The following is a 16135-nucleotide window of genomic DNA, read 5'->3' on the forward strand; positions in this document are numbered from 1 at the left end:
GGTGACGTAGGTGACGTAGAGATGGAGTAGGAGAATAGAGGGCTTAGTCAGGAAAGGTCTCTTGAGGGAGGCATGATTACAGTAAGGCTTTGAAGGAGGAGAAAGTGATGGTCTGGAATATATGAAGTGGGAGGGAGATCCAGGCCAGAGGGAGGATAAAGGTCAACTGGGAGATAGACGAATTTGAGTAGGCTAGCATTAGGGGTGAAATGTACAGGCTGAGTGGTAGTAAGAAATTAGAGAGGTAAGGTAGATCGGGACGAGTTGGTTGAGTGAGTGCTTTAAAGTCAATGGTAAGGACTTTCTCCCCTCTCAGGGTCGCATCTGGAGAGTTTCCAGTCCTTTACCAGTCTTGACTACAGGAGGGAGAGTCAAGCAGAGGCCTGCCCATTCCATTCTTAGCTTGGCCAGTGGCTAGTAAGTGGCAGGCAATCTGCTACAAGTCAAGACTCCCCTGCGCTGGGCAGCAGAGGCATGGGAGAGAATCAAGGGCGGAGACTCGAGTTTACTACACGGAAGGAGGCAATGGTAAACCACTTCCGTATTTTTACAAAAAAAAAACTCCATAGATACACTACCAGAACTATTGCAGATGGAAAGCGCGGCGTTCGGGGAGAGATACGTCCATGGCATCGCTATGGGTCGGAGACGACTCAACGACATAAGACAAGAGGGGCTTTCTATTTGAAGTAGAGGTGGATGGGCAACCACTGGAGGTTCTTGAGGAGTGGGGAGATATGGACTGACCTTTTTTTAGTGAAGTATGGACTGAAGTGAAAAAAGAACTCCAAGGAATGTTTTCAAATGAAATTACTCAATGCATTAAGAACAAAATGAATTAACAGATACTCTTGAAAAGGACTTGGTTCTTTCATCACATGCTTCATTACACATTTCTGGCAGAACACAATGGGAGAATCTGGGAACTTTCTTCCAGCAATGCAGAGCTGTATGGCCTAAGCCTCTATGGTCCTAGAATAAGGACCTGGGAGTCCAAAGGTCATGGGTTCTAATCCCAGCTCCGCCACTTGTCTGCTCTGACACCTTGGGCAAGTCACTTTACTTCTCTGGGCTTCAGCTACCTTGGAGATTTAGACTGTGAGTCCCATTTGGGACAAGGACTGTGCTCAACCTGATTTGCTTGCATTCACCCCAGCACTTAGTTAGTGACTGGCACATAGTCAAACAAATACCATAATAATAATTGTAGAAGCAGACTGTATTGTACAGATGCAATAGTCAAGGTGGGATAGGATAAGTGCTTGGATCAGTATAGCAGCAGTTTGGATGGAGAAGAAAGGGCAGATTTTAGTGATGTTGTGAAGGTAAAACCAACAAGATTTGGTGACAGAATAAATAATTACTTACATGTCCTCTGAGCCTACAACCCATCACACTCACTTTGTCCCTCTAACGTCAACCTACTTACTGTACCTCGATCTTGTCTCTCTCATAGCCGACCTCACATCCACATACCGCCTCTGGCCTGGAACTCTCCCTAACTTTGCATCCGACACACCATCACTCTCCCCACCTCCAAAGCCTTATTAAAATCACATCTCCTTCGATAAGCCTTTCCCAATTCAGCCCCCATTTCCTCTATTTCCATTTCCTCCCTTCTGTTTGTCTTTGCAACTTCGATTTGCACTTTCACCCCACCCTCAGCCCCACAGCACTTATGTACAAATCCATAATTTATATTGATGCCTGTATCCTATTCTAGATTGTAAGCTCGTTGTGGGTAGCAGATGTGTCTGTCAACTCTGATATATGGTCCTCTTCCAACAGCTTACTCAGTGGAGTGTTCTGCACACCAGAAGCACTCAATAAATACAACTGATTAACATGTGGGTTGAGTGAGAGAGATGAGCCGAGGATAATGAGTCAAGGTGAGACAGGGAAGATAGTGGTGCTGTGTACAGTGATGGGAAAGAAAGAAGGTAAAAGAATGAAATCATTGGCAGGTGATGTCGGGGGGAGACAGACTCAGAGAACAAAGTAAGAGCAGGCACCTTTGTCAGAGCAGGAAAGTTCAGTTCTAGACCAAAACAAACCTGCAACCCAATTGTCTCAGACTCCAAGAAATGTTTTGGTCACCAATTGGTTTCCAACAACAAGAGAAGCTATCCATTTGAAAACCAAAAATTTCAAAACCCTAAGCTTAATCTTTGAAACTAATGGCAAAATTACTGGTTGCAGAACACAATCATCTTTATTTATGCTCCACAACTTATATTAAATGTAAGTGGTTTCTTCTGTGGTTTTAAAATGGATGACAGCATCAAAAAAGTCAACTTCTAGTCAATTTAAATACTTTCCTTCCAACTGGTTTAAAACCCTGCAGATACCAAAGCTGGACTTTGAACTCCAAAGAACGTTTCCAAATGAACTTTTTCAATGCATTAAGAACAAAATGAATTTACAGATACTCTTGACATGGACTTGGTTCTTTCATCACATGCTTCATTACACATTTCAGACCGAACAAGATGGGAGAATCAGGGAACTTCCTTCCAGCAATGCAGATAGGTCTGGACACAGTGGTGTGCACTATCAGACAAAATTGCCTGGGGACTAGTGGAAAGAACTTGGACCTGGGAGTAAGAGGACCTGGGTTCAAATATGATTCTGCCACCTGTCTGCTGTGTGACCTTGGGCAAGTCACTTCATTTATCTGTGCTTTAGCTTCCTCATCTGTAAAATGGGGACTAAATGCCTGTCCTCCCTCCTACTTGGGTTATGTAAGACAGGATCTATATCTGACCTGATTATTTTGTGTCTCCCCTAGCACTTAGTACAGTGCTTGGCACGCAGTAATTGCTTAACAAATACCACAGTTATTACTGATCATCTGTTATGTGCCTATACATGACTTGGGGGTAAACAGTGTGATTTTCCTTAATGTGGAATTTTGCAGTGACAAGACTTCAGTGTTATTGACTTTATAGTGACACTGAAGTTTGAGACCCCCATTTTAATCAATTAATGCTATTATTGAGTGTTTACTGTGAGCAAAGCACTGTACTAAGCATTTAATACCAAAGAATGTAAGATAATATACTGGAAACTTAAGAACTGGTTGTAGAACAGCAGATACCTCAATCTCCTTCCTTTAAGAAACAAAACCTAGGAATACACATGCAATGGCTGTGGAATTTCAAGTCAAAAAAGACTTGAAAGCTACCTCATCAATTAACTTGTCACCAGGGATATGCCTTAGCATGACTATGGGGACTCAAAAGGGCATTGTTTTAATTACTAGTTAATGAAAAACTCCTGCACAATGATGGAAACTTTAAATGAGTTTACAATCCCAAAGAGCTGCATTTCTTGCTGTGGTGTTTTGATTTAGTTCTCACTAACAAATTGCATATATATCACATTTCTGTATGCAACCTGACAGAACTTTGTTTTTTAAAATCTGGTTTTTCTCATTCTCATCTATTAAACGAACCCAAACAGGCAAGGGTTTGTAGGTCATCTGTCAACCTCTGCAGCCACGTGCACAACCACCAACACCATTAGCAGTAAATCCTAATATCACACCAGCAAGCCTGGATAGCTATAATTGGAAGGAGAATGTATAATAATAATAATAATTCCAATATTATTATTATCGCAGAAGCAGCATGGTCCCATGGAAAGAGCCCGGGCCTGGGAATCAAAGGACCTGGTTCTACTCCTGACTCTGCCACTTGTCTGCTGTATGCCCTCAGGCAAGTCACTACATTTCTCTGTGCCTCAGTACCCTCACCAGCAAATGAAGATTCAATACCACTTCTCCCTCTTACTTAGACTGTGAATCCCATGGGGGACCTGATTATCTTGTATCTACCCCAGTGCTTAGTATAATGTTTGATACATAATAAAGTGCTTAAATATCATAGTGATTATTATAAGGAAACTGGAAAGTTGTATTTTTCAAGTCTCTCATGAACATCCAGCTCCCAGCTGGCAAAAATAGTTAATTGCCTTGAACTGGAATAGTTCTTTTCTCAAGTTATTTCCCCAAGTGCAATCCAAAGTCCTCCAGACTAAATTCAATCATATTTATTTATGCATTGATTTTGTTCTCTTTTAAGGATCGTGTTATTTAGCCTGCTTAGCATGTGGTCCCGTCTCAGGGTCGCACCTGGAGAGTTTCCAGTACTCTACCAGTTTCTGCTATGGGAAGGAGAGTCAAGCAGAGGCCCACCCTTTCCATTCCTAGCTTGGGCAGTGGTTAGGGGGTGAAAGGCAATCTGCTACAGGTCAAAACTCATCTACGCTGGGCAGCAGCGGCATGGGAGAGAGTCGAAGGTGGAGAGTCAAATATACTACACTGAAGGCAGCGCTGGTAAACCACTTCCATATTTTTACCAAGAAAACTCTATGGCTACACTATCAGAACGATTTCAGACGGAGAGCAGGGCATTCTGAGAGAGAGGTGTCCATGGTGATGCTTTGGCAAGTCCCACCTCTCCTTAAAGGTCCCCCAATTTCTATTTCTTGTAACCCTTCCTCTCCACACCATCTTATCCACAAATTAAGATTGGGTCACCCCCTGCCTCTGGGGTCCTATTCACAGAACAGTCAACATTTCAGAGGATGCTACTATGGAAGTCCAGGACCACAGTCTCTTCCGAACAACCTAAGTTTGGCTTGCAGGGCCTCCATCACCTCCCTTCCTGTCCCTCTGGGGCCAACATAGGTTACACCAACTGGCTCCCCCTACCTCTCCCTGGAAGAGAGATGGCTGAAGGTCAAGGGACTGCTGGAAGAATTAGGGGGTGATCAAATGGGACATTTGAGGAAAACAATAAGGGGAGATGCCCTTCAAATGGAGAAATTGCTAGATGTGGAAAGTGGCAAAGAAGAAAGCAAAGCCCAAATATACAAGCACTTCTACCTTACAGATAGAAGCCTCAACAATGAAATGGGTGATAGCCATCCAAGGACGTTGGCATAACTGGCATCTCAGACTTAAAGGAAGGAGAAACACTGGGCAGTAGAATGGCACTGTAGGTGAGGAATAACAATAACCAGCTGAAACACAAAGAACTCACAAGGATGCTCTATAAACCACGGGCTTAGGTGAATAAAATGACCAGGAAATGTAAAATGAGCCATAAAACTAAGGCAGGGAGTGTTGGTGAAACAGCATGGCCTAGTGGATAGAGCAGGAGCCTACAAATCAGAAGGACCTGGGTTCTAATCCCAGCTCCGCCACTTTCTTCTGAGTCAACTCGGGCAAGTCACTTCACTTCTCTATGCCTCAGTTACCTCATCTGTAAAATGGGGATTAAGACTGTGAGCCCCAAGTCAGACAGGGACTGTGTCCAACCAGATCAGCTTGTATATACCCCAGCACTTAGAAAAGCGCTTGACATAAAGTAAGTGCTTAACAAATACCATTATTAATATTACTATTACGGTGGGATACTTCAATTATCCTTACCGAGACTGGCTGAATTCTCTCAGGGTCACACCTGAGAGTTTCCAGTATTGACTATAGGAGGGAGAGTCAAGCAGAGGTATATCCATTCCCAGCTTGGCCAGTGGCTAGCGAGTAGAAGGCACTCTGCTGCAAGTTAAGACTCCCCTATGCTGGGCAGCAGTGGCACGGGAGAGAGACAAGGGCAGGGACTCAAGTTTACTGCTCAGAAGGAGGCAATGGTTAATCAGATCTGTATTTTTACCAAGAAAACTACCAGAACAATTGCAGATAGGGGTGGGGTGTTCTAGGAGAGATGTGTCCATGGTTGGGCTATGGGTCAGAAATAACAGCAAAAGATGAAACTAGACTGGTTGAAAACCCATCAAGAAGAGAAGAGGAGGGAAGGTTTCTAGATCAGCTTGGTGACTTTTCTGGAATAGCCACTCGTAGAACCAACAAAAGTTATTCTTTTGGATTGAATTTGGAGCAGTGGCTAAGCCCTGGTGCAAAACTTAGACTTGCCTGGTGATTGGACCTGCAATTCAATAATGTTAACATTTTTACCGTTGGGTAGAGCAAGGGAAGGCCAAAAAGCAACACAAGAACATTTCATTTTAGAAAAGAGAACCAGGAAATACTGTGGCCCTTATTTATTTATATTAATTTCTGTGTATCCCTCTAAATTGTAAACTGTAAGCTTGTTGTGAGCAGGGAATGTGTCTGTTATATTGTTAAACTGCATTCTCCAAAGTGCTAGCTACAGTGCCCTGTACATAGTAAGTACTCAATGACTACAATTGATTAACTGACTATTTAGGAAAAAGTTGAGAGGGTAGTTCAATCCAGTGGGCTGTTAGAAGCCTGGATATTGTTTTAAAAATGTCCTTTGCAAGTCCCAGGTAAAACGTACGCCACGGAAAAAACAAAAACAGAAACTAAACAGAAGCCCAACTAACTAGCAAGGTAAAGGAGGGCACCAGAGAGGAAAAGTCATTCTCTCAAACGTGAAAAGGTCACCAGAGTAAGAACAGGAAAGTCCATAAAGAGTGGCAGTTTCGAGACAAAGAACTGCATTTTAATTTGAAGAGTATCTGGAAAGTGAGCCTGTTGTGGGCAGGGATTGTCTCTATTTACTGTACTTTGTACTTTCCAAGCACTTAGTACAGTGTTCTGCACATAGTAAGTGCTCAATAAATACGATTGAATGAAAGGAATCAATCAGTGGTACTCCCTGAGTGCTTACTGTGTGCAGAGTACTGTACTAAGTACTTGAGAGAGTACAATACAATGAAGTTAGTATTTTTTAGCCAGTGCTAATAAAATATTATTCAGGTACAATAGAGACATTCCTGCTACAACAGAGTAGTTCTAGACTGTAAGATCACTGTGGGCAGGGAATATGTCTGTTTATTGTTGCATTGTACTCTCGCTGGCTTCAAAATGAGAAGCAGCGTGGCTCTGTGGAAAGAGCCCAGGCTTGGTAGTCAGAGGTCATGGCTCTAATGTCAACTCTGCCACTTGCCAGCTGTGTGACTTTGGGCAAGTCACTTCACTTCTCTGTGCCTCAGTTACCTCATCTGTAAAATGGGGATGAAGACTGTGAGCCCAACGTGGGACAACCTGATTCCCCTGTGTTTACCCCAGCGCTTAGAACAGTGCTCTGCACATAGTAAGCGCTTAACAAATACCAACATTATTATTATTATTCTATCCCCCCAGTGCTTAGAACAGTGCTTTGCACACAGTAAGCGCTTAACAAATACCATCATTATTATTTAAAAAACTCAATCACTTTGCCCCCTCCTACCTCATCTTGCTACTCTCCTACTACAACCCAGCCCACACACTTTCGCTCCTCTAATGCTAACCTTCTCACTGCACCTCAATCTCGTCTATCCCGACACCGACCTCTTGCCCACATCCTGCCTCGGGCCTGCAACACGCTGCCTCCTCAAATCCAACAGACGATTACTCTCTCCTCCTTCAAAGCCTTATTGAAGGCACATCTCCTCCAAAAGGCCTTCCCTAAGACCTCCTTTCTTCTTCTCCCACTCTTTTCTCTGTCACCCTGACTTGTCCCCTTTATTCATCCCCACTCCTGGCCCTACAGCACTTATGTACGTATCTGTAATTTTTTTATTTATATTAATATCCATCTCCCCCACTAGACTATAAGCTCCTTGTGGGCAGGGGATATGCCTGCTTATTAATAATAATGTTGGTATTTGTTAAGCGCTTACTATGTGCCGAGCACTGTTCTAAGCGCTGGGGTAGACAGCGGGGAAATTGTTATACTGCACTCTCCCAAGCACTTAGGACAGTCTCTGCACACAGTAAGTGCTTAATAAATACAACTGAATGAATGCTTAATAAATACAATTGAATGAATGAATGAAAGGAACAAAAGCAGGGAGTTGTAGAACAGCAGGACAAGAGAGCAGATGGGTAAGGTGGGGCCAGAGGTGAAGAGGCTTGAAACTCAATGTGAGGAGTTTTTGTTGAAGCTGCCTGTGGGTAGGGAACTGCTCTACCAACTCTGCTATATTATATTCTACCACTGTACAGTGCTCTGCACACAATAAATGCTCAGTAAATATGATAAAATGATTGATGTGCAGAAACCCAGGGAACCACTGGAGGGTTCTGAAGTAAAGAGATGCTGGTTGATAATGCTTCAGGAATATGTTTGTGTTTGTGCTTCTCTATCAGAACACACTATCAATTCATTAGCATTTTACAAGGAACTAATTTGTAACTGCTTAAAGGTTTCCAGTAAGCATATGGTAGCACTGAACTTTAAACATTTGAAATTAGTTCCCTACACAATACTAATGAATTAATACAATGTGTCTGATTCAGAAACAGTGTGATCCTGCATAGACCTGCAGTCCTTTATGGCCAAATTTATGTTTGTATTATGGCACTCTGTTCCCCTATTTTCCCATCATGTTCTAGCCAAATCGTGCACTAAAAAATGTCATGTTCTGGTAGGAACAATTGTACAGAATATTTTGAATTTGCATAGCACCCATTTATCCCTTTCAAATTACTTACCTCATTTGGTCCTCAACATCCCTGGGAGATAGAAAAAAACCAAGAAAGAAGAGGCTGGCCAACTAAGGTTCTAGACAATCATTAGGAATGTATTGTCATTCAATTTATCTGTGTTGGGAGTAGTCCTTTTCTTACTTTCTCTTTGTTTTCAGAAGTTTAGGTTTTGCTGCATATGGTCCTTTGTTGATGACAGCACAAATAGGAATGGGAGGAGGTGGTACTTTCAGTCTTATTCTGAGACCCTCACAGCTGATGACGGTCAGAGTTGAACTCTCAAACTGGAGTTGTCATAGGTGAGCCAAGAAAAGGACCAGGAGGGCCTCAGTATGCTAGAGCACCAGAAGAAGTTGCATTATTCATCTTCATAGGACCTCCCGCACACCAAGACACGCTGAGCCCACTGGACCTCAGGATCTCACAACCCAGCCAACAGAACCCAGAGAGGCTTCTCCCATGCTGGGTATATTTCGAGTACAGGCATTAGAACATGAACCAAGAAGCCGAGGCTTCTGTTTCCCTTCTCTACTCATTTGCTGACTATATCGGCTATGACACGTAGCTGATGAGAAGCAGCATGACTTAGTGGAAAGAGCTCAGGCTTGGGAGTCAGAGGTCATGGGTTCTAATTCTGACTCCATCACAGCTGTGTGACTTTGGGCAAGTCACTTAACTTCTCTGGGCCTGTTACCTCACCTGTAAAATGGGGATTAAGGCTGTGAGCCCCACGTGGGACAACCATATTACCTTGTATCTATCCCAGTGTTAAGGACAGTGCTTGGCACATAGTAAGTGCTTAGCACCATTATTATTACTATTATTATGATAAAAGCCTACTATTTGCCAAGCCCTGTACCAGCACTGAAGTAAATACAAGAAAACCAGGGGAGCCACATGGGGCTCACAGTCTAAAGAGAAGGGAAAAGAGGAATTTAATCCCCATTTTACAGATGAGAAAACTGAGGCACAGATTAGTTAAGGGGCTTGCCCGAGGTCACACAGTAGGCAAGTGGAAGAAGCATAGCACAGTAGATACAGCATGGGCTTGGGAGTCAGAAGGACCTGGGTTCTAATCCCAGCTCCTCCACTTGTCTGCGGTGTGACCTTGGGCAAATCAATTCACTTCTCTGTGCTTCAATTACCTCATCCGTAAAATGGGGATTAAGACTGTGAACCCCACGTGGGTCAGGGACTGTGTCCAACCTGATTACCATGTTTCTACTGTATTCCTGAATTTCCCTCTCTGTTTAGTGGTTCCCTGAGACCAACAGAAGATTGGCATCTTTTGCAGGTGATAACTGCTTCCCTTCTTCAACTGCCACTGAATCTTTTCTGACTTATAGTGACTCCATGGACACAACCTGTTCAAAACATCCCATCTTCTGTCAGTTCTTCTGGTATGTGTATCCATAGAATTTTCTTGGCAACGATACATAAGTGGTTTACCACTGCCTTCTTCCATGCAATAAAAACTTGAGTCTCTGCCATTGTCTTTGATCAACGTTTTGATCACTTGATCATCCACCTTTGACTCTTCCCATGCCGCTGCTGCCCAGCACAGGTGAATCGACTTTGTCTGAAGCTTCAGCTTAGACCTTTCCATTATGGATAGCCCTATGTAGCATAGCTCTAAACTTCACCAGTGTACGCAAAGTCTCCTGTCACAATAAGCTGTCATTTCATAAGAGATGCCTCCTTCCAGAGAGGTAAATAAATGGCTTCATGTCCCTATTGTCTTTTGGGGGAGGTCGGGGGAGATGGACTGATTCATAGTTATTCTGCTAAGAAACAATGAGGTCTGGAAACCTGGGGATGAGACTGAATGCCTTCTCTGACTGCCTGAGGAGGGGCAGTTGGGGAATCAAAGGCAGAGGGTGATGAAAGTGAAGAAGAGTGGGAGGCAGAAGCAGGATGCTAGCTGCACCCACCTAGGGGCAGGACAGGGAGAAAGAAGGACTGAATGCATGTGTAAAAGGCAGAGTTTAGCAGTGTTGTGAAATTACTGGTAACAGCCCTGAGTAGCTTGGTGGGGTTAAGGGATTGTGTTTCCAGAAGAGTGGAGGGTGCATAGTGTTGAAGGCCATTGAGAGGTTGAGGAGGATTAAGATGGGGTAGAGCCCATTAGACCAGGCAAGGGGGAAATGATAGATGGACTTGGGAAGAGCAAACTCATTGCAGTGGAGAGGGTCAGGAATGTAGTTGGAGGAATGGAAACTGAGGTAGTAGGTTTACTCAATCTGCTCAAGGAGTTTGGATGGGATTGGGAGCAGGGAGATGGGGTACTTTCTACTAGACCACACTACTTCCCTAAAGATGGCTAGGAAGGGTGAGAGAGAGGGAATATAGAGGTGGGAGGAACTGAGAGGTTCCCAGACTAAGCCCCCTTTTTCTTCTGCTCCTCCTCCCCTCCCCATCGCTCCAACTCCCTCCCTCTGCTCTACCTCCCTCCCCGCCCCGCAGCTCTTGTATATATATGTACATATTTATTCTATTTTATTAATGATGTGTATATATCTATAATTCTATTTATTTATATTGATGCTATTGATGCCTGTTTGCTTGCTTTGATGTCTGTCTCCCCCCTTCTAGACTGTGAGCCCACTGTTGGGTAAGGATTGTCTCTGTTGTTGAATTGTACTTTCCAAGTGCTTAGTACAGAGCTCTGCACACAGTAAGAGCTCAATAAATAGGATTGAATAAATGAATGAAGAGACCTCATGACTGATGATTTTAATGTTGTCAACAAAGTAATTGGCAAGGTCATTAGAGGAAAGAGGGAGAGGTAGGAGCCCTGGGGCTTCAAGTTTGAGTTAGGGAAGCAGCATGTTGTAGTGGACAGAGCAGAGGCCTGAGATTGAGAAGGCCATGGGTTCCAGCTAGGGGCAGGACAGGGAGAAAGGAGGGTTGAATGCATGTGTAAAAGGCAGAGCTTAGCAAGTGTTGTCAACTCTGTCACTTGTCTGCTATGTGGCCTTGGGCAAGTCTCTTCACTTCTCTGTGACTCAGTTACCTCATCTGTAAAATGGGGATCAAGACTGTCAGCCCTCTGTGGGTCAGGGATTGTGTCCAACCCAATTTGTTTGTATCCACCCCAGCACTTAGTATGGTGACTGGCATAAAGTCCTTAACAAATGCCCTGATTATTATTATTATTATTGATGGTATTGAATCATTGGCAGCGACAATGCCTGTGAGAATCAATGAGGGAAGAGAACTGATAAAGCTGAGCGGAAGACAGGGAGGTATTGTACCATAGATGTATCATGGAGGTGATCCAGGGCTCAGGGATTGGTGACAAAACTGGAGGTAAAAGTGAGCAAGGGAGTTTAGTTTGGTGGGGAGGGCAGTATCAAAAGTGTAGATCTGGGCATCAAGACAGGAGAGATTTGTAAAAGAGTCCAACTCTGGCATGATGGCAGAAGCGTCTAGACATCAGAGGTCTTTGTGGCTGGGAATAGTTCTTCCTGGCCAACGGAGCAGAGGGTTGAGGAGGTGCTTGTGTGGGATGGTACGTTGGAAGGCTTTGGATGGAGAGTGGAATTTCACTGTTGGTGGGGTAGTGGTGGATTACAGGGACTAATAAACAATAATAACTGTGGCAATTGCTAAGTGCTTAATACGTGCCAGGTACTGTACTAAGCACTGGGGTAGATACAAGCTAATCGGATTGGACACAGTCCGACATGGAGCTGATGGTCTCAATCTCCCTTTTACAGATGAGGTAACTGAGGCACAGAGATGTAAAGTGAGTTGTTCAAGGTCACCCAGCAGACAATTGGTGGAGCCGGGATTAGAACCTATGACCTTGTGACTCCCGGGCCCGTGCTCAATCCACTATGCCATGCTGCTAGTGATAAGAGTCGACCATGTCCACATTGGCGTGTGAGGGAACCAAGATGGAGGGAGTGGGAGGTCTGTGGATTTGAAGAGTGGGGCGCTGGATGGCCCATTCCCCTTCCGCAGGCTTATAGGCAGGACAAACCGCTCCAAAGACAAGCAGCAAGCACCAGAATTCTGGGCCTTCAAAAGCAGGACATAATCGATGCCACGAATACCTTTAAGACGAGGATACGGTTTGACTCGGGGTGCTCGTGACTGCTCATTTGGGAACAGTATGCAAAGAGAACCGATCCATACCTAGACAATGAGCCTCTCTGGCTCTTGTAACACATGACTTTTGCTGAGAGATTTTCCAAACACAACTCTTGGGTTTCATCTCTTTCCAATCACTGCTCAGTTTACAGGAGAGTTAGTTTCCTGCAACATAAACACAATGAACCCCACAGTTCTGGAATTCTCCTGTTACTTATTACTAGGAAGGGAGCAGTGAAGGAAAGGCAGAAACAATTTGGTCCATTCTTTCAAGCTCTCTTAGCGCCTATTTACGATAATGGAAGTCATGCATAGCAAGGCACAAATGCAAACCTTAGAGGCAAAAATAACCCAAAGCACTGTTGTGATTCCATCACTGTACCAGCAGAATGGTTTTCGAAGCTGGAAGGCTGCAGCAGGCCTGACAAAGTAGCTAAAACCTGTACAATTAAGTATTATTAAAACAGCCTGGGGAACTCCTCAGAGTGTAGCAATTCTCTGATTAGCTGTAACCCAGACACGAGGCCACAAAGACCCTTGGAAATGCCTGCTCGCAAAACCTCATTTTCTTCCAGTATTAAAAAAAAAAAAAAGACTGCAGATTAGTATGCTCATTTTTTTGTTGTTGTTCAGTGGCTAGATAAGTGTGTAGCAGTGCTTAAGAAAAAAATTTCCCCTCGTATCACTAACTACTGATGAGGTTTTCTTTCTCTTCCCTCCAGGAATATTTATTTTCATAAGTGGGCTAAAATTTCCCATAAACTGTTTTAGATCTCTTTTCATGTGAGCGCCTCAGAAGACCCTTTGCTGTGGAAGTCATTGTTGCCTTGTGCTAATGGGGACTTATTAGAATTAGAGACTTTACAGCAGGAATTCTTTAAGATGGGATTTCTGTTCTTTGATCATCTCTTTTGTTTAAATGTCCCATCCATCTGCAGCACTGGGTAAATAATATAGGATGATCGACAACGCTCCTTTCTAGTAACTAAGACAAATTATGATCCCTGCTCTCAGATATCAACGAGGCTTTGATCTTTTTGGAGAAGTAGTGTGGCCTAGTGGATAGAGCACGAGCCTGGGAATCACAGGACCCGGGTTCCAATCCCATCTCTGTCACATGTCTGCTGTATGATCTTGGGCAAGTCACTTAGGTTCTCTGGACCTCAGTTCCCTCATCTGTAAAATGGGGATTAAGAATATGAGCCTCATGTTTCAGAGGGACAGTGCCCAACCTGATTAACATATCTACCCCAGCACTTAGAACAGTGCTTGGTACACAGTAAATGCTTAACATAAGTATCATAATTACTATTATTATCAATCCTGAAATAGAAGGGAGGATGAACCGAAAGATGGAGAGTCCAGGAAAACCCTCAGGTCACTCTTCCTCCCCTGCTGTCCATTATCCATTTTACTCTCAGACCTTCCAAGAAGGAGCAAAGATCAATCATTCAATCAATCAATGAATGGTATTTATTGAACACTTACTCTGGGCAGAGCACTGAATTGAGCACTTGAAAGAGTATAATAGAATAAGTAGACATGATCCCTCCTGTCAAGCAGCTTACAATATAGCAGGGAAAGACTGAAAAGAAAGGAAAAAGAAAAAAAACAGGAAAGAGAAAAGTGAAGATGTTAATTATTTCCTATGCCTGAGAGTTAGCTCACTGGGGAGGGATATATAGCACCTCAGGACTGTGTCTCTAAGTTTGCTGTGAGCAGGAAATGAGTCTGTTTATTATTCTGTCCTCTCCCAAGTGCTTAGTACAGTGCTCTGCACACAGTTAGCATTCAATAAATACGATTGATTGAATGAATTTCTTTTATATTTGTTAAGCACTTACTCTGTCCAAGGTCGGACACAGCCCCTTCCCAACATGGGGCTCAGCCTAAGGAAGAGGGAAAACAAAGTATCGAATACCCATTTAACAGATGACAAAATAGGTAAGTTAAATGACTTCCCCAAGGTCATACAGCGTAGGCTCTTCACTACAAATTGCAATAATTGAGCACCTACTGATTGTGATACATGATATTAAGCACTTTGAGGAGAACAAGAGTAGCAAGACACACAATCCCTGCCCTCGAGGCATTTACAATCTAATGGAGCCAAGAGAGTTTGAAGCTTAGAGCCAAAACATGACGTTGTAATGACCATACCATTTTCCTCCTTATAAATCAAATGAAATATGAGAGTGCTGTAACCTGGATGTTCTTAGAATGACTTCAGGAAGAGGAATTGGTAGTATGGGAGCAGAGAAGAGGGAAAGGAGGAGCCCCAAAGAAAGGAAGGACTGCCTGGTTCATAAGTGAAAAGAAATGGGAAAAAGAGGACAAGAAAGTGGCTGGAACAAGAATGTGAGCAGGAGATGAGTGAGAGGGGAAAGAAGGAAGGTGAAAGTGAGATTAGGTCTCCTCCCCAGCATCACTACTACTACTACGTGAGAAGCAACAAGCCCTAGTGGATAGCGCATGGGCCTGGAAGTCTAAAGGATGTGGGTTCTAATCCCAGTTCTGCTACTTGTCTGCTCTGTGACTTGGGCAAGTCATAACTTCTTTGTCTCAGTTCCCTCATCTGTAAAATGGGGATTAAGACTGTGAGCCCTATGTGGGAAAACCCAGAGCACGAGCCTGGGAGTCAGTAGGACCCGGGTTCCAATCCCTGCCCTCTATGTCCTACTATGTCTATATCTACTATGACTATGTCCTACCCAATTAACTTGCATCTTCCCCAGCGCTTACAACAGTGCCTGGCATATAGTAACTGCTGAACAAATACCACATTTATTATTGTTATTATTACCACCTTTCAGGGTAGTTCCCCAATGGCTCATAATAATGGCTCAATGGCTCATCCTCTGCTTCTTCTGGCTTAGTCCACTGCTTTGCCTCCTAGCTGGGCTCCCCACAATATGTGTGCATATATATATACATACACACCTCACGCTGCCTCCAGAGGCTGGGTCTTGGAAGGTAGTTGGAAACAGTAGAACTAGTAAAGGGAAGGATTCCAGAAGAGCGGAAAGAAGGTGGTCCAGAAGCTAAAGGAACCACTGGAAGGGGCTCAGACTTATCACTATTTTTTACTGTTGTTGCATTTGTTAAGTGCTTACTATATGGTGAGCACTGTTCTAAATGCTGGGATAAATACAGGTTAATCAGGTTGGATACAGGCCCTGTCCCACATGGGGGGTACAGTTTAAGGAGGAGGGAGAACAGGTATTTAATCCCCCTTTTACAGTTGAGGAAACTGAAGCACAGAGAAGTGAAGTAACTTGCCCAAGGTCATACAGCAAGCAGCTGACAGAACTGAGATTAGGACCCAGGTCCTCTGACTCCCAGACCAGTGGTCTCCCCACTAGGCCACGGTGCTTCTCCACTTTTACTTGGTGGAGGTAAAAGTGAGAAGGGAGAGATTAGAATCCACATAGACTCCAGTGCTAATGGGGTTACTGGGATGGGGAGTGGGAAGATACCCATTCATTCATTCAATAGTATTTATTGAGCGCTTACTATGTGCAGAGCACTGTACTAAGCGCTTGGAATGTACAATTTGGCAACAGATAGAGACAATCC

At 43.8% G+C, this 16135-nt stretch overlaps 1 protein-coding gene and 2 non-coding genes across 3 annotated transcripts in view; 2 read left to right on the forward strand and 1 right to left on the reverse strand.

Moving 5' to 3' along the window:
- ST6GALNAC3 (ST6 N-acetylgalactosaminide alpha-2,6-sialyltransferase 3) overlaps nucleotides 1–16135 on the reverse strand; it is a 569867-nt gene that overhangs the window by 523254 nt on the left and 30478 nt on the right. The gene's annotated exons all lie outside the window — the stretch shown is intronic.
- On the forward strand, nucleotides 307–444 carry LOC114811931. Its single transcript, XR_003759626.1, has one exon. It is a non-coding gene; the product is annotated as a small nucleolar RNA SNORA7 (small nucleolar RNA).
- Nucleotides 4115–4252, forward strand: LOC114811392. Its single transcript, XR_003759096.1, has one exon. It is a non-coding gene; the product is annotated as a small nucleolar RNA SNORA7 (small nucleolar RNA).

This window comes from Ornithorhynchus anatinus, chromosome 4, assembly GCF_004115215.2.
Source record: "Ornithorhynchus anatinus isolate Pmale09 chromosome 4, mOrnAna1.pri.v4, whole genome shotgun sequence".
Lineage (NCBI taxonomy): Eukaryota > Metazoa > Chordata > Mammalia > Monotremata > Ornithorhynchidae > Ornithorhynchus > Ornithorhynchus anatinus.